At 37.8% G+C, this 27,199-nt stretch overlaps 1 protein-coding gene across 1 annotated transcript in view; it reads left to right on the plus strand.

The window, feature by feature from the left end:
* GRID1 (glutamate ionotropic receptor delta type subunit 1) overlaps positions 1–27,199 on the plus strand; it is an 896,787-nt gene that overhangs the window by 834,204 nt on the left and 35,384 nt on the right. The gene's annotated exons all lie outside the window — the stretch shown is intronic.

Consider the following 27,199-nt stretch of genomic DNA (forward strand, 5'->3'; position numbering starts at 1 on the left):
ATTTTAACTTGTGTTTCTAATCTGTTTTTTGTGGTGCTGTTTTTGATAGGTGAGATTGTTTTTTCCTTTTGTGTAAAGACAGATGCAAAATATGAGTTAAGTAGATCTGCTTTCTCCCTGTTGCTTGTCATCTTCTTGCCACTTTCTCCCAGCAATGGGCCAATTGTTTCCTTGACTTTATTGACTTGACTCTATTATTTTTCTGCTTCATTGGTATTGTACTAGACTGCGCTTTTATAATCTCACTTTTCAAAATTTCCCAAGCTTCTTGAGTTGTTTTCCCCTTGAGGATTCTCATCCATGGAATCCCTTTCAAGTTGTCTCTAAGTTTATTGAAATTAGCTCTCTTAAAGTCCAAGACTCTAGTTTGACTTTGTTCTACTACTTGTATTTGCTTAATGTCGAATTCCAATATTGCGTAGTCACTTGCCCCCAAGGTTCCTGTAGCTTCGACACCTTCTATCATTTCATCTCTGTTAGTGAGAATTAAGTCCAGTATGGCTGATCCCCTTGTTGCCTTCTCTACTTTTTGGGAAACAAAGTTGTCTGCTAGGTTTGTTAGGAACCTGTTGGATCTTCCACTTGGTGCAGATTAATAGAAATATTAATGTCACAAATTAGAGAGAATTTAGAAATAAAAGGATTAAAAATTAAATCACAAGAATACAAAGTCCAAGCATTTGCCAATGATCTGGTATTCATTATTAATGAGCCCCTAGAATCCAGACAATTATTATTTGAAGACATAAACCAATTTGGTAAAGTGGCAGGGATCAAAATAAACAAGGACAAAACTAAAACATTGACCAAAAGCCTAACAAATAAACAAATTGAGAAATTAGAGGAGAGGAAGGATTTCTTATGATTTGAGGAGAGGAGAGGAAGGATTTCTTATGATCTGAGGATTTCAAGAATAAAAAAAATTAAATATTTAGGAATACAGATTTCAGCAAAATGCACCACAATAAAAAAAGATAACTTGGTCCAAATTGCAAATATCATTGGTAGAATTTCAACGATAAAGATGAACATACTACCCAGATTGCTATATCTGTTTCAAACTATACCGATTAAATTAGAGAAAAAATTCTTCAAACAATTAAATAAAATCACATCAAAATTTGTTTGGTCAGGGAAGAAACCTCGCATTAAATTTAAAATATTGCAAGATAGTAGAAATAAAGGTTGCTTTAGTCTCCCAAACTGGGAGCTCTATTATCAGGTCGCAATGCTAACATGGCTTAAAGAATGGATCCAGCTACAAAATAAACGAGTACTAATGATAGAATGCCATGATCTCCAGATTGGTTGGCACAGTTTTTTCTGGGATGGGAAAAATAAATACCATACATATTTTCAAAGGCATTTATTAAGAAATGCCCTTTTACAAGTTTGGGAGAAAATTAAGAAGGATCTCTATACAAAAGTCCCAATCTGGCTATCAACTATGGAAGCAATATTACACCCAAATACCACGGACTTGACTAAAATGATAAGATATGCAGAGCTACTCGATGAAAAAGGGGAATTAAAATCAATCCAAGATTTGAAACAAGGACTAAACATGGAATGGTGGCCGTATCTACAAATAAAAACCAGATTCAAAAAAGACCAGAAACAATATGGCATACATAGAGAACAATTGGATGTAGACAAAATTCTATTAAGATTGGGGGGAAAATGATCACAAAAATTTACAATTTCCTCTTAAAATACAAAATGGAAGATGAAACAGTAAAAGAAATGATGATCAGTTGGGCAAAAAATCTGAGGTACAATATAGAATTAGAAAAATGGGACAAATTATGGGATAGAAACTATAAATTAACGATGGCAGTAGCCTATAAAGAAAATTTGTATAAAATTTTTCATAGATGGCATTTGGCACCAGAGAGATTGGCTAAAATGTTCCCAAATTTACCACCGAATTGTTGGAGATGTGGTTACAAGCTAGACACATACTACCATATGTGGTGGATGTGCCCCAAGATAAAAAAAATTCTGGCAAAAACATAAAAATTGATTAGAGGGAATTACCCAATTACAAATGGAATTTAAACTGGAACTTTATTTATTAGGAATAATTAACCCAAAAATAGACAAATCTTTGCAATACCTAATACTTCATATATTAACGGCAGCAAGGATTGCTGTCGCATATGGATGGATACAAAACAATGTACCAGGAAAAGAAATAATAATCCGAAAAATCCTACAGTGTGCAGAAATAGATAAGATGACACTGGAAATTAAGGAAAGGGAAGAGTCGGAATACTATAAAATGCGGAACAAATTATATGATTGGATAGAAAAAAGAAATCAAAATAATAAATCAGAATGTTAATCTAATTAAGTTAAAACTAGGAAGTGTAAATTACTGAATAGTGTTAACCGGATAATGACAGTTCGGTAAATAGATACCAATGTAAATATAAGCACATAGAGGAACGACTGAATAAGAACAGAAAATATATATCTATGTTGATACAGCAAGCTGTAAACTAATATATGATGTAATGAGAAAGATGGCATACTCTTAAGCATCATATATATGCTTAAAAAAACTTCCATCCCAAATAGTTTGATCGTCAGCATTTTTCTTCAACAAAGTATATTGAGTCACTATTTTCTTCTTAAAGGTCTTCCAAAATACTGACCAGTGTTAAATTGGTGAGCACATCTATTCTGCTGTATTGTTGTGTCCACTATTCAGACTGTATTTTGGTTGGTTACTAGTTTTAGTATTTTTGTCCACCTAACAAGTACTTTCTTTTTTTTTTATTATTATTATTATTACTTTTTTTACAACAAACAAACAAAAAAAATATACATTATTACACCCTTGTGCTATACATAAAAGGAAGATTTGGGTCTTCGGATATATCCTCATGATTGCCAAAATCCACGTTCTCGAGGTACAGGTACTGAAGCGTCCAATGTTCCAAGCGCAAAGTCCACAAATGGTTTCCAAGTCTTCCAGAAAATATCTTCTTTATACACACCACTTCTAATTTTAATATCACATGTCATTTTATCATTTAAAGCTAATTTCCACATTTCAGAATTCCACTCTTCTATTCTAAAAATCACATCTAGTTTCCAATATCTAGCTATTATAATTCTACCTATTATAATCATAATTCTAATCAATTCTTTTTCATATTTTGTTAATTCTATTTCCTTAATTACCAACAATAATATAGTTTCCACTCTCAATGTTATTACTTTCCCCATCATTTCAAATATCATTTTCTCCAATTGTTGCCAAAACTTTTAACCTTATCACAATTATACCACATATGTTCATAAGTCCCCAATTCCATCTCACATCTCCAACATTTTTACTAATTTTTTATCCATTTGTGACAATCTTACTGAGTCAAATACCATTTCCAAACAACTTTATAATTGTGCTCTTTAATCCTTATAGATAAAGTTCTCATAATTCTACTCTTCCAATTCACATTCCAATCTGACTCTGGTATTTCAATATTAAGATCTTTTTCCCAATTTGTCCTCATCACTCTTTGTAATTTTTCATCAGAATTTATAATCTTATAAACCCAACTAACGAGTCCCTTTAGCCCAATTTCATCTTTCATAATCCGAGATACTAAATATTCAAATTCAGTTTCACATCTATTTATCGAATAATTTTCCTTTAGTTTTTTGTCCATTTTCTATCTGTATTTTTCAAACCAACTTAACCCTAATTTTTCAATAATTTCTTTATTCCTCCTTTCATTTCCCATAACTTTTATCCAATCTCTAATAATTCCTATATTTTCCTCTTTAATCACTTCATTACGTTTTATATTATTTTAATCGGCCAAATTCAGTTGTCTCCCCAAAAGATTATATCCGAATTAAAATTTTAACAAATTTGTTCCACATTTTACTTAATCCTTTAACCAATAACTTCTACTTACACATTTTAAATTTGCTTTATCTAAAAACCACCTTGATCCAAATTTCTCTATATCCCTTAACTCTAAGTCTCTCCAATAGTTATCTTCACCTTTAAGTATTTTTACCACTATCCGGATACCATACGCACAGTAATAATTAAATAATTTGGGGATTCCTAATCCACCTTCCTTTTGATTTTGATACCACATTTTCTTCACTAATCTAGGTCTTTTGCCACCGTTGCAAAATTTATCCAGTTTTTTCTGATATCCTTCAATATCTTTCTCTGTCAAATTTAGTGGTAGCATCTCGAATAAAAAGTTGAACTTGGGCAGCAACATCATCTTACACATTGCAATTCTACCAAACCAAGACAACTTTAAAATTTTATATTTATCTATCTTCTTCTCAATTTCGTTAATCACCACATCATAATTAAGTTTTTTCAATTCTTTAACCTTAAGTGAAAGCACTATACCCAAATATTTCAATGTGTTTTAATCCTTATCCCAAATTGCTCTTGCATATTCTCAGACTCATTACCATTACTATCCATCAATAATTCTGACTTTGACCAATTTACTTTCAATCCTGTCATTTCCTCAAATTCTATCAAATGCTTATATATCTTTTCAGATCTTTCTCTACATTTTCAAAATAATTAAAGTATCATCCGCATACAAATTTATCTTATACCCTTATATCCTTCTAATTCTTCATCTTTTCTATCATTTTGTCAATATTTCCATAGCCAATAAAAATAATGTTGGGGACAGGGACATCCTTGTCTCGTACCAGCTTCTAATTTTATCTCTTCAGTTAATATTCCATTCACCTTCACTCTTGCACTGCTCTTTTGGTACAATTTTGAAATAACATGTATAAACTTATTACCAAAGCCTAAAGCCTCCACAATTACTTTAATTGTTTCCCATTGTACAGAATCAAAAGCTTTAAAAATATCCAATGATACTATACCAATTTTATCACCATTATATTCAGCTACATCTATAATATTTAATACTCTTCTAATAATATCACTCATGTATCTACCCTTCACAAAACCTACTTGATTATAACTTATATATCTATCTATAAATCTATTTAATCTATTACTTATAATAGCAGTAAATATCTTTGCATCCTGATTAATTAAAGAAATGGGCCGATAGGACTCAATCCTTTCTAAATCTTTATCTGGTTTAGGAATTAGGGATATCACCGTTCTATTCCATGACGAAGGTACTTCCCCACCATGTAATATTCCATTGAATAATTTTTGCAATCTTGGTATTATTAATTCTTTAAATTCTTTATAAAACTCAACATTTTTCTAATGCTGAGGCTAAGGAGTGAATATTAAGGACTGAATTTGATAATGAGAAGAATTTTTTTTTTTGAGCCTTCCGGAAGTTCAGCCAAGAAGAATTTAATTGAAGAGAAGAGAAACTGACTTTTTATTGGATTGTTTGGCAGTAAGAGGATTTTACTGAGCTAATTTTTTCTTTATTTTTTTTTCTCTTGAGAGCAAATTAATAGCTTGTTTATATTACAGAAAAAAAAAAAGGATTTTGCTTCGTTTAAGTTGGTTTGTCTTCCTTTCTGCTTTGCTGACGTGGAGGAAAAATGGCGCTGATTAATGTTAGCTGTGAAGTTTTGTGTTTCTTTGTGGAGTATCCTTGAACTTGAGAGATAACAGTGCAAATAAGCCGCTTCGCTTCAATTAAAAGACAGTCGTCCTTTGATCTTCACTAAGACCCTCTGTAAAATTGGTTTGGAATCCTAGTTTGGGAAATTTTTTGGTTTTTTTCAAAATGACTCAACAACTTTCAGAAACGCAGCAACTTGCTGCAGCTTTAAATAAAATTGGGGAAAAAATAGCAGGACTATCAGAGCGTATAGATAATTTGACATTGAAACTGACATCTGAAATGCAGAATTTAAAGCAAGAGATGAATGAAAACTTTGCAAAACAAAAAGAGGAAATGATAATGATTAAAGATGAAATGGAGCAGATGCATGTGCATGAGGTAAAAGTAGATCGGCAAATTGGTAAAATATTTTATAAAAATGAGCAGCAAGATAAGAGAATTTGTCTTTTGGAAGAAGAGATGAGGAAATATAATTTGGTTATCAGAGGAATCTCAGAAGAAAAGGAGGATAAATTGAAACAGCGGGTTCTGAAATGGATTAATGATTTGGATACGCAACTTACGTTCACAATAGCAGACCTGGCAAGTGTTTTTAGAATTGGATATAGAAGGCAAAATGGTTCTAACAGGAATGTGCTTGTCAGGTTCGCAAATCTTGGTGATAAGTTGGAAGTTATGGCCAAGGTGAGAGAGTTGGGAGATGCTTTGAAGTTTGAAGGGAAGACTATTCAAGTCTTCCCGGATATATCAAGAGAAGAAAGGGCATGGAGATTTTTTTTAAAACCAATCACAAAAGTTTTGAGGGATAATGGAATTAAATACAATTGGAGGCCACCACAACAATTGAAATTTTTTTATAAAGGAAGGATGTGTACAATCACCCCAGATATAGATGCATTATTATATTTACGGGAGCTTGGACTGATTGAGATGGAGGATTTAATGGAGATAAAAGATCAAATGCTTCAGATGGGTGGAACTTACGCGGAAACATCAATCCCAGAAGAAGAAAAAGGGGCTATTGGAGGGCAAGACTCCAAAGGGTTAAAGAGGAAAGAAATATCACCTGTGTTGGTTGAACAGAAGAAGAGTCGTGAGGATACAGTAAGAGAAGAAGCAGATAAGAGTCTTGGAAAATACGAAGCTGAATGCGGGTCATCGCTATCTTTTTTTTTGAGTGATGAATTTAAATAGACAGCCCGAAAGAAGTGGCCCGGGCATTGGCACGTCCCCTCTCCCCCATTCTCTTTATAGAGGCGAAATCGATGAGGATGTGGGGGAAGAAGATTGTTTGTACTTTATTGTTTGTTTTGTTTTTTGTTTTTTTTCTGTTTTCTTATTGTTGTTTATATGTTAAATATGGTAGTTTAATGTCGGGTGGTGGGCACAGAAAGGAAGATGCGGGGATAGGATTAAAAAATTTATATTTTAAATGGGAGTTATAAAAATAATGTCATGGAATGTGAAGGGTACAGGAATCAGATTAAAGAAGAAGATTGGAGTTTAAGATTAAAAGGATTTGCCAGACATTTTATTTTACAAGAAACCCATCAGAAATCTGAAGATTCAAATAGAATGTATATAAAAGGTATGCAAATATATGAAAAGCATTTGGAACTTCAAAAGCTAGAGGAGTTGCAACACTGATATCAGATAGGGTGTACTTTGAAAACATAAGGTAATTTTGGATGAAGATGGAAGATATGTAATAATTGTTGGAAATCTTAATGAGGAAAAAGTGACACTTGTTAATTTATATTTACGAATGAAAACAAAGAGAATTTCTTGAAAAATAACAAAATTTTGGAGAATGAAAGTGTAGGGAAAGTAATTGTGGCTGGGGATTTTAATTTAATCAGAGATAAAATAGATAGTACTAATCCCACCCGCTGTGGAGGAGCAAATAAAATGGGATTTTAAATATGTGGATGCTTCAAAGCGTGGTGATGTGTGGAGAGAGGTTAAAGGAATTGAGAGAGTATACACTTTTTCTCTAAGATATATAATACATATTCTAGAATTGATTATATTTTTCTTTCTAAAGATTTGTTGAATAATGTGGATAAGGTAGATGTGGAATTTTAAAGATTCTGATCATGCAGAAGTTATGGTGGACTTAGATTTTAATTTTGAGAAAAAAGAAGCTATTGGAGATATGACGAAATTGTATAAAAATGAAAAGGATAAAAATGGATACTTAAAAACTGGAGGAAAGTTGGAGATTAAATGATACGGGAGGTTAAATTTGAAATTGTTTGGGATGCGATGAAAGCGGTGTTTAGAGGAGAATATTAAATTATCAAGTAGGAAATATAAAAATTATAAAATTAAAATGGAAAGAGATAAAAATCAGATTAAAGAATTGGAAAATCAATTTTTGCTTACTATAGAAAAAAATTCTTCAGGAGCTTAATATGTTAAGAAATAAAATGATAGAAGAAGATACAGAGTTAGTAAAAAGAAATTTGAGATTTTTAAATAGGAATTTTTTTGAATTTAGTAATAGAAATTCTAAATTATTGGCAAAGATGGCGAAAGATAAAAGAGAGAAGAGAGAAATTGGAGTTTTGATAGATGATAGAGGTATAAGATGTTATAAAAAATTAGAGAAATGTGAAGTGGTTAGAAATTTTTTTCAGAATCTATATTCAAAGAAACCAATTAATCGGGGAAAATTGCAAAGCTATTTAGAAAAGTATGTGGTGAAAATTGATCAAACATATAAGGAATTGATGGAAGAAGATATAACACAAGATGAGATTAATGGAATAATACAAAAATTAAAATTAGGGAAAGCTCCAGGTGAGGATGGATTACCTGTTGAGTTTTATAAAGAATCTAACAAGTACTTTCTAAGAATCTAGGACAGCAGTGAAATCTGAACCAGTTTGCCACTGGTTCTCTGGCCGCGCATGCTTGTTGTGTACGTGCATGTGCAGTGCATGCCAAATGTGTGCTGCATGCGCTCACAGGCATGGTGTGCACAAAATGTGCATTGCGCGCACAGTGCACACAAACGCACGCACACTGCACACATAGTACACACCAAATGCACAGAAAAAGAAGGCTTGGGAAGGTAAATAGAACAGCAAGGGGGGAACAGCTGTGCCATGCAATTTAGATTAAGTGATTTTAAATCGCGTGGCACAGCTGATCGTCGGAAATACTGGTTCGGATGAACCGATAGCTTTTTTTTACTACCGGTTCGCCCAAATCGGTAGCTTTTATCACTACTGGTTCGCCCGAACCGGTGAAAATCAGTAGGATTTCACTGCTGATCTAGGATAGACAGATGGTTATTATGGTTATGGTATCTTCAATTCGATTCACAGTCTGGGACTGGTAAAAACTTAGCAGTTCAAGTCCTAACCAAGGATCTAAAAGCTGTTAAGGTAGCGTCTTAGTATATACACAGTTCCAAAGTAGGGTGTTTTTTTGCAAAATCAGGATATTCAGGTCTAATAAAATTTCCATGTATCTAGGCAGCCTTTCAGGTATTGTTCCAAGGGCCCCTATCAAAACTCCTTTCAAAACTCCTTTCAAAACTCCTTTGAACTCCTTTCAAAACTCTTTCAAGAAAGAAAAACCCCAACTCCATTGTTTGTAGAGAAAGGTATTTTTTACTGAGAATGAATTGATTGCAACGAAGTAAAGCAAGTTCTGAATAATAGGTGTGTCTTACACATACATGTTCCCACATAAATCCTTCCTCCCTGCAAAGGTCAGGCAGTTGTGTCCAATCCACTTCTCCCTCAGGTGTCACATATGGTCATCTTCAGATGGTTTCATTTCTCTTTGGATTCATAAGTTTCGTTTCTGCATTTGCCCCACCCACCCACCCCAAATCTATGGGAGCCAAAGCAGCTAACCCATATTTATAGATACATCATCCCTTTACAATACCTAGCCCTTAAAAACAGTAATAAAGCAATTAGCTGAACAATAAAACAATAAAAGCAGCTAGCGGAGTCTGACATCCTATTACAATGAGTATTTTTTCTAGCTGTTTCTCTTCAATATGTTCATCACCTGGTATTGCAATATCAATGAATCAGACTTTTTTCTTTTCCACAATAGTGATATTGTGGGCCAGATATCTATTCGTTTGGATCCAAAAGTCTCGCAGGATCTTGACTTGCTCATTTTCAAGAACTTTTCATTTTCATTTTCAAAAACTTGGAACTCCGTCGCCTTCGACAAGACCTAAGTTTAACTCACAGAATCATCTATTGTAATGTCCTTCCTGTCAAAGACTACTTCAGCTTTAATTGCAATAATATAAGGGCAACCAATAGATTTAAACTTAATGTAAACCGCTTTAATCTAGATTGCAGAAAATATGACTTCTGCAACAGAATCATCAGTGCTTGGAATACTTTACCTGACTCTGTGGTCTCTTCCCATAATCCTAATAGCTTTAACCAAAAACTTTCTACTATTGACCTCACCCCATTCCTAAGAGGACCATAAGGGGCGTGCATAAGCGCACAAACGTGCCTACCGTTCCTGTCCTATTGTTTTTCTTTTCTTCTTCCTATATATGTTTATATGTGTATATACTATATAATCTTTTTGTATGATGTTGTGACAAAATAAATAAATAAATAAATAAATAAACTTTGTCAATTTGGTGTTCCCAGTAATTTTTGCTGCATTTGAACCCAAGCCTCTGGCAAAGCTTCCAATGTATGACTTTGGCAACTTGATTATGAAGTTGCAGGTAATCAGTCTGTGAGATTTTGCTGCAGCCACTGATAAGCTGATCCACTGTTTCATCTTTCTTGTTGCATAAGCAATATTTGCTGTTATTACTGATATGTTGAATTTTTGCTTTCATGGAATTGGTCTGCAGGGCTTGTTCTTGGGCAGCCAAAATGAAGCCTTTAGTTTCTTTCTTCAGCACCCTGATCTCAACCATCTCCATGTCAGCTTTGTATCTACCTTTCCTTCAATATCCTTCAAGTATTGACTGTGGATAGGCTTCTTTTTCCAGTTAGAAACGCAATGCTCAATTGCTTCCTTTTGATATTCTGCTTTCAGTCTCGCTGTTTTCAAGAGGGTTCTCTTGTCCACCTCCTTCAGCAGTGGCTCTTTTGATTTTTTAATGTAGTCATTTAAGCTGTGTTTTTCCTCTTCCAAAGTTTGTTTCACCAGTAAGAGTCCTCTGCCACCCTGAGATATAGGCAAGTACAATAGATCAATATCACTTTTTGGGTGCAGAGCATGTTGCATTGTCATTAGTTTTCTTGTCTTTCAATCCAAGTTATCAAGTTCTCAGTCAGCTCAGAGCAATAATTTTCCAATATTTTTGAAAACCATAGTTTTATGTGTTCTTAACTGTAGAGAAAGTAAGAGTAATCAGGAACCCACTGTGTGTCAGATACTTGCCATCGATAATCTTGACTTACAGTTGGACATGTCTTTGGGACAATGAAAGAGCTTTTCCATCTCATAAACTAGGTTAGCAAATGTTGCCTACATTTCAGGTCCCTCACTATTTGTGAAAATAGGTGTGCTTTTTCATCATTTCCCCAGAACCCACATCACCCATTCTAGCAAGGAATTATCTCTTCCATCTACTTTTGCATATCCTGTTGCCTTCTTGAATCATCAGATGTTTCTCTGAGTTAAAAAAAAAAAAGGGAGGAGGACATCTGCATCAGAGTCAACCTGAAGCACCTTCTGTCAGATTCAAGAGCTTTGAAAGGAGGATGATTTTTCCCCCCTCTAAAATATCTCTGCCTTAAGATTAATGGGACTGACAGAGAGAAAGCCCTCTGCCAATTCTGGTTTCATAGCGCAAACATTTTTCAGTTTTCAGAACAGGAGAAAGAAAAATGAAAAGAAAGCTGATGTTACCACTGAAGCGTTAATACCACTTTATAATGCCTTGGTAAGGCCACACTTGGAATATTGCATTCAGTTTTGGTCGCCACGATGTAAAAAGGATGTTGAGACTCCAGAAAGAGTGCAGAGAAGAGCAAAAAGATGATTAGGGGACTGGAGGCTAAAACATATGAAGAACGGTTGCAGGAACTCGGTATGCCTAGTTTAATGAAAAGAAGGACTAGGGGAGACATGATAGCAGTGTTCCAATATCTCAGGGGTTGCCACAAAGAAGAAGGAGTCAAACTATTCGCCAAAGCACCTGAGGGTAGAACAAGAAGCAATGGGTGGAAACTGGTCAAGGAAAGAAGCAACTTAGAACTAAGGAGAAATTTCCTGACAGTTAGAACAATTAATCAGTGGAACAACTTGCCTGCAGAAGTTGTAAATGCTCCAACACTGGAAATTTTTAAGAAAATGTTGGATAGCCATTTGTCTGAAATGGTGTAGGGTTTCCTGCCTGGGCAGGGGGTTGGACTAGAAGACTTCCAAGGTCCCTTCCAACTCTGATATTATTATTATTATTATTACCATATTTAGGCTTCCAAAACTACATTAAGTTATCCAGATCTTTGCAACTGGAGTATCATTGCTTTTCAAAACCATCCCAGTTGTTCATTATTTAAATTTGCACCACTGGATTTGTTTACTCAACTAATTTGCTACTTACCAGTTTATCACACTACCTAGATGCAACCTCCACACACTTTGACACTGGACATACTACCAGACTTGGCCTGAAATGAACTTTTCAGTTCAATTATGACCCAACTTTTTGCAGGTTTAGTAATTCACATTTTGAAAAAAGCAAAGTTTTGAGTTCTCCCCCACTGCAAGGTAGAATTTGAACTAAAGAGGGTAAATACTTTCTGAAAGGAAAAGATAAAGGTATCTTAAGAGGAGAAGGTGAGCTCTCTAAACATACTGAATCCCAACTTTTGGCTAATCAGAGTCATGGGCATTTCTATTACGTTTCAATTTGTTTTTCTTCATGTAGCTGATGATAAATATCAGGCAACTTTCCTGGACTATAATAGGAAGAAGAGAAAGGACTGAAAGATAGCCTCACTTCGATATTATCAGATTGAAAAATTTTGGACTGACTCTTCATGAAAGTATCTAAGAGCTTTGGAGACCATCCAGACACCACTTTTAGTGGAAATTGCTTTGTAAAATTGCCCAACTTGGTCAGTCAATTAATTGAATGATCAGCCAGTTTGGGGATCAGTCAACCCTGGTAATCTTCTTCTATTTGATTGGTTTTCACACTGGTTAATAATTCCTTATTTATGGCTATCTTATTTGTCTTTTACTTTGTGCATAATACCAGGCTGATGAGGACTCTGACAAGTTTCCCAGAGTAAATACTTCCATGTTTCTCAGCAGATTTGTAGAGCATCACACCATGTTATAGACACACACTATACATAGTGTTGCGTTCCTATTTGTGTTCTAGATGTCTCTATGGGATTTTCTTTAGAGAAACCGCAAGATCAATCTTGCTCCTAAAATCGGAGTGATGATTGTTTGACTCCAATTCCTGCAGAGCACAACAAATTGTCTTGATTGGTCATCTCCTCTGTTACATATTCTACATAAAATGTATGATAATTGTTAAAACTGTCAGATAAAGTGAGACAGATCAAATAAATTAAAGGAACTAACCAGCAATGGACAAAAATTGATCCAGCTTTTAAAAGCTAGAGTATTGCACATGCATCTTTGCCAGTCCCGTTAGTAACGGTTGACTTGCTGAATCTAAATCAATTGCCTTTCTTATTTAAAAAAAATCTCTGTTATTAATGTTTTATTAAATGAGGTTTCTGAAGCTGAGTGATTGAAGAAATGAGAATAAAGTAGGCAAAAGACAAATCCGCATACATAATCAAAGTAATTTTTTGTTTTTATTTTAAATAAGAATATGTGTCAGTTGCCAGATATTCCCGATTTGGACAAAATAGCTTTCATGCTAACTTTGGAATATATTTAATTTACATAAAGTAACTGAAAACTACTTCTGGGACTGAATTTTATTTGAAATCTGGATACAGTTTTTTTTTTCTTTAATTACATTGTAAAAATTAAATATTTTGCTTTAATGAGCGTGTTTTCTTGCTCAAGTAAAGGCATAACTAGATAATTGGGCAGAGCAATTTCATGGATGAGGGAGAATGAAAAATCAAGGCAGAAGAGCTATTCCTTTCCCTGGGCCCAGCCAAAATTGGATTGTTACTTTTCTTCTGACATTTTAGGTCATTCTCCATTTTTGTTTTTCTCTAAAAACAAAACAGGTCTAGGGTGAAATAATTTGCTCTCTATTCAACAATCAAGTTTAAATTTAAATTAAATTTCTGGACCGGGAGGCCCTATGCACGGTCACTCACGCTCTCGTGACGTCTCGCCTGGATTACTGCAATGCTCTCTACATGGGGCTTCCCTTGAAGGGCATCCGGAGGCTGCAGTTAGTCCAGAATGCGGCTGCGCAGGTGAGAGAGGGAGCCCCTCGTGGCTCCCGCATAACACCCATCCTGCGCAGGCTGCACTGGCTACCTGTGGCCTTCCGGGTGCGCTTCAAGGTTTTGGTGACCACCTTTAAAGCGCTCCATGGCATAGGGCCGGGTTATCTACGGGACCGCCTACTGCGACCAGATACCTCTCACCGACCCGTGCGCTCTCACAGAGAGGGACTCCTCAGGGTGCCGTCAGCTAGGCAGTGTCGTTTGGCGATGCCCAGGGGAAGGGCCTTCTCTGTGGGGGCTCCCACCCTCTGGAACGAACTCCCCCCAGGACTCCGTCAACTTCCTGACCTTCGAACCTTCCGTCGCGAGCTCAAGACACATTTATTCATCTGTGCAGGACTGGCTTAGATTTTAAATTTAGAGGGGTTTTAAATTGATTTTAATATTTATATTTTATATTTATATTTCTATTTTTAATAATTGGGCATTAGAATAAGTTTTTTAATGATTATTTTAATTTGTATATTGATGTTTTATATGCCTGTGAACCGCCCTGAGTCCTTTGGGAGATAGGGTGGTATATAAATTCGAATAATAAATAAAATAAATAAATAAATAATAAATTACTGGACAGTTTTGGGTCTCAAGGAACATCTCAAGAACATCTTTGAAATAGACAAAAATGGCTCAGAAATTTCACCTTTCCCTCTTATTATGACATCATATCGTTGTCCATCTTGTGTCCCATCGCCCTGGGGTATCAAAACTAATTATCAGCTTGTCCAAGTTTCTCTCTGTTCCATCTTATATTAAACAAAATCATTATTTTGACTGTCTTTTCTTTTCTTTCTTAGGACTGGATAATCTTTCCTTAAGGCCTTCTTTAATGGCACTCTCAGTCATGCCCTGTGCCCAAGGTCAATTTTTTTCTGAACAAGAATCCATTAAATTAATTAATTCTGAATCCCCATGAAAAAAATGGCTCCTTGTTTCTAACTAGAAAAGTTTGTGCTTTGATTGCACATATAGACTATTTCTCCGGTCATCAATCAAAACTCAGGTCAAGGTTGTAAATGTTTTTGTTTTGTTTTTTTCAATTTATTTCCTGTTGGTTGTGTTTTGGTTCCTTTAGTTTTATTCCTTCATATTATTGTGCATGTAGTACATATACTGTATTAGAAGGGTGAAGAGATCGCATTCATAATTTTTTGTTCTGTTCTTAGTTGGGATGCCCGGTTTGCACAAAATGGTTAAACCTTAATAGTGCTCATCTATCAGGCTGTTTTCAAGAATATTGAAAGCTGTATTTCAAAGTATTTCCAGTAGTACTTATGTAAATAAATATAAATTTATTCAGTAATTTCAAATCTCAGTTCACCTAAATGGTATCTTAAATTTCACATGCAACTCAATTTTTTCTTTGCATTAAATAGGTGCTTTTTTAATCAAATGTTAAATGTTCTGTATACAGTATATGTGTGCCACTTCAAGTATTTAGAGATATCGAAGTACACTTACTTCTTTTTCACCCTGTTTATTATAGCTAGAAATTTAATATTGATAATATTTATAATAAATACTAGTAGGAAACATTTTAAAGGTGCCCCTGTCTTGTGACTTGAATGGAGGAAAGGAAGAAGAAGGAAGGAAGGAGGGGGAAAAGGGAAGGAAGGAAGGAAGGAAGGAAGGAAGGAAGGAAGGAAGGAAGGAAGGAAGGAAGGAAGGAAGGAAAGATTTAAAACTAACAATGCTCCAAATGGAAATTTGCAAAACCAGAGGCCTGCATTGTTCATTCCAAGAACTTCAGCAGGTCCCTTATCTTAACAGAACATCATTCTTTTTTAACCTTCTTATAGAACAGCTCAATGACATGGGCAAAAGAATGGAAACACATGATTGTGTATCCTAAAAGACCACATAGTATTAATTGTGTAAATAGCATCACCTATTTTTCCAAATCCTTTAATCTTTTTCAGAATTTTGTTTTCTGAATTTATACTTTCCTTCATTTTGTATGCTTTAGCTCAAGTAATAAAAATGATCTATTTATCATCTATCATCTTTCTCTCTTTCAGCTCTCTATCTATCTATCTGCCTGCCTAATCTATCATTTATCATCACTCTCTTTCATCTATCTATCTATCTATCTATCTATCTATCTATCTATCTATCTATCTATCTATCATCTAACATCTCTCTCTTTCATCTGTCTGTCTATCTGTCTGTCTGCCTGTCTGTCTGTCTATCATCAGCTAGCTAGCTAGCTACCTATCCCTGCCATCAATCACACAATCAAAATAGCTAGACAACTTCCTTTAAAAATAGGCAGTCATTCCTGTTAAATAGTAAAAAAAATAAATCATGTTCTATCAGGATCACAGCAGGATCTTGATAAGAACTCCATAAGTTGACTGGCTCCCCTGCCATTAAGACTCTGTTTATGCTTTGCCTCTTTTATAACATATGCCAAGAATAATAGCAGCATTTCAGCATTTTTAGAAATATTGCAGCTCCATAATGGCGGCAGTAAAGCTCTCCATAAAATTAGGGTATGTTAACTATTCCCAGTTCTGCAGAACAGACTAATTTGCAAATGTGACTGTTAATAAAAACTTAGCGCTAGGATAACTTGAAATGAAAGATTCCAGTGTTTGTTGAAGCCTCTGTGGATTAACTTTTAGGAGTGCTTATGGTGTTTATATCAGCAGTGCAAGTTTCTGCCTTAGTTTAGAAGCCCTGCCAAACTGCCCTTTTATCTGCTGCCAGCTGGATCGTTCCACAAGGCCTTTTGTGTATTTTATTCCTCTTTGTACACAAGGATGCTTGGTATAAGGAAAATGTAATGAAGGATGAAGTTGCCACTCTATTTGTCAAATGGTCTGGTTGTTGGCTCTTTCCTGAACCATTACAATATTAATGAACATGATGTTAGACTATGAGAATATTAATGACAATGACAGTGCAGTAAATGAACTATTGGCTTAGCGCAGCAGCTCATGGTCACAACAGCTTGTTTTAGCATTTTAGATAGGAATCAAAATTTGTAGCTCATTTGGGCTTCAGTGACATTTGTTCTTTGGGAAGGCCTGCTTCAAAAAGCATTTTTTCTAAATATATTGGCTTTCTCCAAGAGATTTTCAGCTAGATAACAGAATAACAGAATTGGAAGGGATCTTTGAGAACTTTTAGTCCAATGCCCTGCTCAAGCAGGACAACTTGTATTATTCCAGACAAGTGGTTGTGCAGTCTCTTCTTGAAAGCCTCCAGCGTTGGAGCATTCAAAACTTCTGGAGGCAAGATGTTTCACTAATTAATTGTTCTTGGTGTCAAGAAATTCCTTCTTAGTTCTAGGTGGCTTCTCTACTTGATTAGTTTCCATCTGTTGTTTCTTGTCTTGCCTTGAGGTACTTTAGAGAATAGGTTAACCTCCCCTCGTCTTTGTGGCAGCCCCTTAGATATTGGAACAGTGCTAACATTGGTATTGCTTACATCTGTAGCTTTGTTTTAAGCTCTGTATTATAATTTTTTGGCCTCTTTTTTTTTTTTTTTTTTGTAAATGACAAAGAATATGGCTTGCACTGTAAAAGGTGAACTGCCTTGCTATGGTCATAGCTCTTGCAGAGAAGATTCAGTTAGGCTTAAGCAACAGTCCCTCTACAGAAAGAACGCTAATAAAGTTTTGTCAGAGTCTGTAGCTATCCAGCCAGCGCACAAGTAAATAATTCAGCAGGATTCATTAATAAAAGAAACTTCTTTATATAAAATATGATGTATGTATACAATATCCATGCAGCTCTTGCAACGTGGTAGCAAGGACAAGAACAAGAAGTAGAAATAGAAGCAAGGACCAGAACTAGAAGCAAGTTTATATATACAGAACAGTTAAGCTAAGCCATGCCCAGGTGCTGAGTTGTCTGACATGGCTTTCAGTCACCAAACAGTTCCCATTGGCTGACTTGTTGTTATGGCTATTCTAGTTTATAAATTCTTATATACTGACAAGTTTGAATATATGGTGCTTCATCCACTGTGGCAATATCATTTTGCAAATATTGTGGATATTCAGCCTGATTTTCCTCCACCTTCTTTCTGCTTATCTTCCTTTTCTTTTATTGAGATGACGGGACCCAGGACTGAGAATCCAGCACAACAAAAAATTATATAAGGCAGATGAATGAGCACCACTTTAAAGAGGAAAACTAGCTTAAAATATGCCAAGAAACTTAATTTGATTAGAACCAGGACAAATAAATGACATCCTGCTTAATGAGAGTTTATTGGTGAGTGCCACAAGCCAGAAGGATGAAATCTCCAGTGACAAAATGGATGAATATGAAAATTTTACTCTGTGTACCTCTTAATTCATCGCCTGCAGTTTATATTATGTCAGACTCACTGAAATGACTTACTTCAGTAAAATGTAATGTGGGGAAGCTTGTGCCTCTTGTTTGTGGAAGTAGAAAGTGCCATTGTGCCTTCATGTAACAAAATAAATCCTGTTAATTTGAAGCAGCCATAATTCAGGCTCTGCATTCCAGTCTTCCTCCTGATGGTGCTAAAGGCTGGAAGGGTTTTGTTGCAGTGATTGTAGTTGACAGATTTCCAGGAAACCTGTGTTTGGGCAGGTGAGAAGGGATTAATTACTGTGAAGTTTTTGGATTTTGTTATATCATAAGAAAGATGAATGAGCGGCAAAGATGAACAGAAAAGAAAGCTATTTTTAGTATTTCTGATCCATCCACCTACTTTACCTGATTCTCAGGTTGGCTTACGTACAATACAGAAAAAGAAATACAATTAGGAAGAAATAAAGGAGAAAAACAAACCAACGTATGTAGTATTTATTTATGCTATAAATAAATATTTATTTATTTATTTATTTATAAATATTTATTTATAAATAAATAGGATGTTAACTTTGAAGATATCATCATAACTCGGAGGAAAGTATGTGGATATAATGATATAATAATGATTGGAATCAAGTGAAGTTACATACAAGAAATCTATTCATTTTGTTGCATTTTTCTACTTAATGAATATATTTGAAAGGATTTTCTTATTCAGCTGGCTTTACAGATGTTTCAATGGCAACACTGAGAGACAACAATTAACCAAGAAGCATTTGTTTTATCTTAAATATTTAATAAATACCATCTTGCCAAATTTTCAGCTAGAAGAACAGGTCATCTCTCCTGATTCCTTAGAATTTTCAAAATCTTTCTGTATTTTGAACAATAGTTACCAACAGAGGAATACTGACTGTTCTTCTCAAAAACCTTAAATATAGGAAGCTCGGAAGCACAAAGGAAATTAAATAAACAAGGAAATATCCTATTAAGGGTGCCTTTTTTCACAAGGTGGCCAGCCCATAAGATCCCAGGAAGTGAGATCTTCCTGTAGCAATATCTGCCCTCTGGAATGGGGTCTCCTCTAAGATTCATGCATTTCCCACCCTGATGACAACCTAAAAAGCCTTAAAAGATAAAGGTTCCCCTCGCACATATGTGCTAGTCGTTCCCTACTCTAGGGGGCAGTACTCATCTCTGTTTCAAAGCCGAAGAGCCAGCGCTGTCCGAAGACGTCTCTGTGGTCATGTGGCCGGCATGACTAAATACCAAAGACACACAGAACGCTGTTACCTTCCCACCAAAGGTGGTTACTTGCATTTTTTACATTCTTTCGAACTACTAGGTCGGCAGAAGCTGGGACAAGTAGTGGGAGCTCACCCCATTACATGGCACTAGGGATTGAAACCGCTGAAGTGCCAACCTTTCGGTTGACAAGCAGAGTGTCTTAGCCACTGAGCTACCACGTCCCTTAAAAGCCTTAAGGACCTTAAAAACCCAGGACTTGGGATAAAATAGAAGTTTGTGATGTTTATATTTGCTTTGTTGTTGGGGTGTTATCTTGTGATTATTTTGCAGTCACTGTGGTACTAGTTTTGATTAATTTTACGTATTTTGCTACTTTTGTATTATTTGTTATTCTAAGCCACTCAGAGTTGGAATCAGGAAGAACATAAACTGAATAAATACATATAAAGAAAAAATTCAGATCTAGGGTAGCAGGTTTCCCAGAAACTTTCAAATCACTATGAAATCGCACAGGTCTTATTTTAGAAAACAAGAAATTCCTGCTTGCTCCTTTTTCCAAACCCACCTCGTGACAGGTAGGAAAATCTATTCCTCCAAATGTGTGAAAATTTAACTCCCATAATTCATCAGGACAGTGCATGATTTGGGAAGACAGATTTAAACCTTAACTTTTCCCCCAAATGATGTTTACAGTGCAAAATTATGCACACTGAGCTGATTATCAAAAGCAATCCATTGAAACCATAAATGAGAAAAATCAAGTAGTTGCATGATTTATTTCTATTTCATGAGAGAATGTTTGCCTGTGATTTTTCTTGGGCTCTGATTTTTTTCCCCTCATGGCCTTTAGTAAAACACATGTTGCTTACATAGTGATATACAAGCAACATTAATCAGCTAACTGACTCTGTGCCTTTCAGAGAAGTCACAGTTGAAAGCTCTAAAAGGAGAAAAGACTGGAGGAAGCCTAAGTATGAATTAACTAAGCTACAGTCAAAAAATAATTAGCTGGAGATTTTAATTACATAATCAGCTAGATGCATATAGTTAAACAGATGAATTTACAGTTAACAAGATGAATGCAGCTTTAGTGGCCACCAAAGAAGAAGGAATAAATAGCAATGCAAGAAAAGGAATTAATATTTCAAATGTGCAGGGTGAAGGTGAACTCATACTGGAGTTTCATGACAATTATATATTTCGTTGAACAGACGTTGGCATGGGAAGAATGCACAACAATTTCCTGTCTAAGTTCAGCTGTTTAATTCATGTTGATCTGATGAATGTGATTCATTAGAGATCTGCTTCTTTGCTAATGTTGCAGACATGAGATGGGAGGTAATAGAAGGGGGTGAGACCGTTTGGTCTCCCATTCTAACAGCTTTTCTGCCCATCTGTGTATTTCCCCAAGATGCCGTTTTGCTCTAATTGTATGTAATTAGTGAACAATAATTACAAAGATGCCTTCATGGTGAAAACACGGTCTAGCATCTTACAAAAAAAGAAAAAAGAAAAAAGAAAAAAAAATACAGATATTGGAATGCATTTCACAGTGGTGTTAATAGGGACAAGGAGAAAGTATTTTTGTAAATATGTATTTCTTTGAGGCATTTTCCAGGTATTTCTCCATTATTCTTTATTAAAAGTGGCTATAAATGGAAGCAGGATTGGTGGTCTCGATTCTACCAAAGGTGGTGACTTATGTGCCAGAGGAGGAAGGGGAGAAGAAGAGGAAGAGAGGAGAGGAAGAGGAAGAGCATGAGGAGGAGGAAGAGGAAGAGGAAGAGGAAGAGGAGGGGGGAAGGAGGAGGAAGAAGAAGAGAAAGAGGAGGAGGAAGAGAAAAAGGAGGAGGCGAACTGGTTATGAAGTATGGGAAAATAGGCTTAGTGACATCATCATGTACTTAGTTTCTGGTGTTATAGGGCTGATAGTCTTTGATAAACTTCTAAGAATCTGGATATACAAGTAGCATCATTGACTCATGTAAATCAAAAGAAAAACACTTAACACAATGGTGGCTTCATTAATATGAAAATACTAAACAGGATAATAACTTGAAGATCGCAGGTGGGCCCGATGGACGCCTTGCTGGTGTCATCTGGAGGCTGTCCTTGGGCCTAGTGGACGTCCCCTCTATCATCTTTACCACCTAAAGACGTCTATGGACTGCCTGCAGGGGGGGGACCTTTTTAAGACCTTTTTAAGATCCTGCTCCCCCCCCCCCGGACTTTGGGAGAGACATGGCTGAGCGGCTGAGCGGCCTGGCCTAGTGGATGCCCCTGGCCTAACAGTGTAACAGCTTCCCCCTTCCTCCTTTAACCACCCCTCGGGACTGTAGAATGAGGGGTTGGTGAAACTGACTGAATCATGGTGGTGTTATTCATCTACCGCCTAAGAACTATTTCTCAACTGTTCTTACCCGGAATTGCCGGAATTATCAATTATCATCTTGATTGGTCCAGGATGGGCTTGTTTGCCGGACTCTTATTATGCGGACATTCACAGCGGCTGACCTTCTTGCCCTGCGAGATTCCCCTCTCTCGCGGGTTTGGCCCCCTACACTATCGAGGGCCCATCTTGAGCACCGGTTTTGGAACCCCGAGAGGTGGCATGCCAAAAATAGGAGACTTAGGGGATTTTTAATTAATTGTTTTAACCGTTTTTTTAAGGGGAGTTTTAATGGGAATTTTAATGGGGGGGGGGTGGATGGGGGGGGAAACCCGTCAGGGAGGGGGCTAGGTCCACCATGTGTTCGCGGCGGTAACTTAATAGGTCCTGGGATTGTGGCGAGGGGTGTCGTTCCAGTTTGTCAGGGTCGAGCTATTACTACGGTAAGTGGGAGAGGCAGATATGACGGAAGGGGGGGGCCACATCAGGTTTCGGGGGCTCGCCCTCGCTGTTTACGAGCGATTGCGTGCTCCGGCCCCCCAGGAATTTCCCGTGACCCGAGTGGCCAGAGTAATCGGGACCTGGGCCTTCGGCTGATGTTATGTAATGCCAGGTCCGCGGTTAATAAAGCCCCCCTGATTTCAGATCTTATTCAGGAAGGGACCGCGGATGTTATGGGCATTACGGAGACCTGGTTGGGCACCGAAGGGGGGGGTTCCCCTAGTGGAGATGTGCCCACCAGGTTTCCGAGCATTCCATCAGCCGAGGGCCCAGAGTAGGGGTGGAGGGGTGGCGGTTATTATTAAGGAGAGTCTCGAGCCGAGGGAAACCACTGTGCCTCAGATAGCTGGGTGTGAATCCCTCTACGTGAAGTGGGGTCGTAGGACTCAGGTGGGCTTGTTGATCACATACCTGGCTCCTTGCTGCGTGACTACAGCCCTGCCTGAGCTGTTGGAGTTGCTGGCCGGGTTGGCAGTTGAAACCCCCAGACTGTTGGTCATGGGGGATTTCAATTTGCCATCAGCCGGCGTAGCATCTTCGGCAGCTCAGGAGTTCATGGCTTCCATGACGGCCTTGGACCTGATTCAGTTAATTGATGGCCCTACCCATGTCGGGGGAGGCACCCTAGACCTGATTTTTATCTCTGGCCAGTGGTCTAATGATCTGGTTTTAAATGATTTAGTTGTTGAACCTTTGTCATAGTCAGATCATTTTCTCCTTCGTCTAGACTTTCTGACCGCTACCCACCACCGCAGGGAGACGGAACCAATGCGCTGGTTCCGTCCCAGGCACCTGATGGACCCGGAGAGGTTCCTGACGGAGCTTGGGCCGTTTCCCGAGCACCTGGCCCACGACTCGACTGAAGAACTAGTTGTGGCCTGGGAACGGGCCACGGCTGGAGCTTTGGACCGTGTCGTGCCTTTGCAGCCTCTGACCCGGCGTTGGTCTCAACCAGCTCCTTGGTTCTCCGAGGAGCTGAGGGAGATGAAGCGCTGGAGAAGACGCCTAGAGAGTGCCTGGAGATCCAGCCGCTCTGAGGCTGACCGGACACTAGTTAGGTCCTATAGTAGGACTTACCTAGTGGCAATGAGGGTTGCGGTTGCCCACGCTTCCTCCCTCATTGCGTCGGCAGATAACCGCCCGGCCGCCCTGTTTCGGGTGACCCGCTCGCTCCTTCAACAGGAAGGGCGGGAGGACCCCCTACAAGGGCGTGCCGAGGAGTTTAACGGTTATCTATACGACAAAATCGTTCAGCTTCGGGACGGATTGGATCAAAATTGGGTAGATCCAGGCGAGGGTTCTGAGGCCCGTCTTGTTGAGGTGGTTTGGGATGACTTTGATCCCGTGACTCCCGAGGACATGGACAGGTTGCTGGGTAGGCTGAACGCCACCACATGTTTACTGGATCCGTGCCCCTCCTGGTTAGTACTGGCTACTCAGGAGATGACACGAGGCTGGCTCCAGGGGATTACAAATGCTTCTCTGCGGGAGGGGGGTCTTTCCCGCGGCCTTGAAAGAGGTGGTGGTGAGACCCCTCCTCAAGAAGCCTTCCCTGGACCCAGCTGTTTTAGGGAACTACCGGCCAGTCTCCAATCTTCGCTTCATGGCGAAGGTTGTAGAGAGTGTGGTGGCATGTCAGCTACCCCAGTACCTGGATGAAGCTGTCTATCTAGACCCGTTCCAGTCCGGCTTCCAGCCCGGATACAGCACTGAGACAGCTTTGGTCGCACTGGTGGATGATCTCTGGAGGGCCAGGGATAGGGGTTACTCCTCTGCCCTGGTCCTATTAGACCTCTCAGCGGCTTTTGATACCATCGACCATGGTATCCTGCTGCGCCGGTTGGAGGGGTTGGGAATGGGAGGCACCATTTATCGGTGGTTCTCCTCCTACCTCTCTGACCGGACGCAGACGGTGTTGACAGGGGGGCAGAGATCGACTCCAAGGTGCCTCATGTGTGGGGTGCCGCAGGGGTCGATTCTCTCACCCCTCCTGTTCAACATCTATATGAAGCCGCTGGGTGAGATCATCAGTGGCTTTGGGGTGAGATACCAACTGTACGCTGATGATACTCAGATGTACTTTTCCACCCCGAGCCACCCCAGTGAAGCTGTCGAAGTGCTGTCCCGGTGTCTGAAAGCCGTACGGGTCTGGATGGGGAGGAACAGGCTCAAACTTAATCCCTCCAAGACGGAGTGGCTGTGGATGCCGGCACCTTGGTACAGTCAGCTGCAGATGCGGCTGTCTGTCGGGGGTGAATCATTGGCCCCGATGGAGAAGGTACGCAACTTGGGCGTGCTCCTGGATGGTCGGTTGTCCTTTGAAGACCATTTGACGACCGTCTCCAGGAGAGCTTTTTATCAGGTTCGCCTGATCCGCCAGTTGCGTCCCTTCCTGGACCGGGATGCCTTATGCACAGTCACTCATGCTCTCGTTACCTCTCACCTGGACTACTGCAATGCTCTCTACATGGGGCTCCCCTTGAAGAGCACCCAGAGACTTCAGCTAGTTCAGAATGCGGCTGTGCGGGTTATTGAGGGAGCGGTTCGGAGCTCCCACATAACACCTATCCTGCGCAGACTGCACTGGCTACCTGTTGTTTTCCGGGTGCACTTCAAGGTATTGGTTACCACCTTTAAAGCGCTCCATGGCTTAGGACCGGGCTATCTATGGGACCGTCTACTGCCGGCCTCTATCTCCCATCGTCCGGTACGTTCCCACAGAGAGGGACTCCTCAGGGTGCCGTCAGCCAAACAGTGTCGACTGGCGGCCCCCAGAGGGAGGGCCTTCTCTGTGGGGCTCCACCCTGTGGAACGAACTTCCCCTCGGACTTGACAATTACCTGACCTTAGGACCTTTCATGAACTTAAAACTTATTTATTTCGTATGGCTGGACTAGCCTGATTTTTATCTTTATTTGATGGTTTTTAAAGTTTTGTGATTTTATGGGGGAGTATGTTATTTTAACATTTGGGCATTTAAATTAGTTTTTTAAGGGATGTTTTTAATTATTGTGTATATTTGTATTTTATCTGCCTGTTCACCGCCCTGAGTCCTTCGGGAGAAGGGCGGTATACAAATTAAAATATTATTATTATTATTATTATTATTATTATTATTATTATTATTATTATTATTATTATTATTATTATTATTATTATTAATATTAGTATTAATATTAGTATTAATATTAGTATTAATATTAGTATTAATATTAGTATTAATATTAATATTATTAATATTATTAATATTATTATTAATATTAAAAGAACGCAGAAACAAGGGGGAGTACTTAGGCTTGAGTGAATTTGCAAACTTATAAAATACAACTCATAATATCGACTGGACCTTATTAACTGCTAGAGAAATATAATTCAAAAAACGAAGAAGTCAAATAGATGCAAAATCTGAATGCAGTAATAGATATGCAACTATGGGAATTTCAGTGAAACAACATTCAATGTATCCCAAAGATTATACTTAGTATAACATGTTTTATCGTTAATATAATGGTCACCTCCTGATTGCTAAAATGGACAGTTCATTCTCTAAAAATTGATGGAAATAGAATGAACAAGCTGGGTAATTCTTTCATACTGAATTCCCATTATAGGCTTTAATATTTTTATTAAACTTTATTAAACCATCTAATTGTTCAAGGTACACTGAATTTGCTTTGAATATTGTATGCTTTTTGCTGGAAAGACTGCTTGATCCCTGCTAAATTAAGTTGTAGGAGTATAATTCTATGTCTAAAATAATTTCCTATCTTAAAAGTAAATATGACATAGAATTACGCTAAACTAAGAATGGAAAGCTTTCTTAGACTACAAGTTAATAAATACATTTCTACCACATCCAAAAATTGGGTTTCTCCATGCATAGAGTACATATTTCAATTTTATGGTGTTTAAATCTGAATAGATTCTCAATAATATAGGTTGAATTTACTGTTCTTATCATACCATGCAGTTAGTTATACTGTGCTGACTGCAATTTTGGATATTCATGCTTATCCTAGAGCTTAATAGCAATTTTCAGTCTCTACAATGATAAAATATATTCAGTGATTCATCCTTAACTAATGATATACTGGAAAATTATAATTTCCATCACATTTCAAATCCTTTGCTGTGCTTTACTTTTTTATTCCTGTTTCCTTTTTTAATGTTTATATATCTTCTTTAAACTGTCTAATAATAAAGTACAAAGAGAAAATCTAACTCGCTGCAGAGCTGCAGAGATTAAAGCTCCAAAGCACCCAGTTATATCAAAGGAGACCCTACTTCAGATATAGGCAATCTGTGGTCACCTTTTCCATAGATAAATCTGACCCTTTTTTCTTTTTCCAATCTGAGCTCTTTGACCATAACTATTTAAAATTGTTGGTACATTTGCCTACTTCTTTACTTCAGGAAATGTAGCAAATCTACAGCCAGTTTGGTTCTAGTGGCGAAGGTTTGGAACCTTTGCCACTAGAAAGCAGAAGGCCATGAGTTCTAGTACCACCTTAAGCATGAAAGCCATCTGGGTGTCTTTGATTCAGTCCCTTTGTCTCAGTCCATCTCACCTCACAAGGTTGTTGCTGTGGAGAAAATAGGAGGAGGAAGATGTGTTGGACCTATTCGTTGCTTTGAGTTATTTGTAAAAATAATAAAGGCGGGATAAAATTGAAGTTGTGTCCGATCCATCGCAACCCCAGGGACAATATTCCTTCAGGCCTTCCTGTCCTCTACCATCCTCTGGAGTCCATTTAAGCTCATGCCTACTGCTTCAGTGACTCCATCCAGCCACTTCGTTCTCTATCA

This window comes from Ahaetulla prasina, chromosome 6 (assembly GCF_028640845.1).
Source record: "Ahaetulla prasina isolate Xishuangbanna chromosome 6, ASM2864084v1, whole genome shotgun sequence".
In the NCBI taxonomy this organism is placed as follows: Eukaryota; Metazoa; Chordata; class Lepidosauria; order Squamata; family Colubridae; genus Ahaetulla; species Ahaetulla prasina.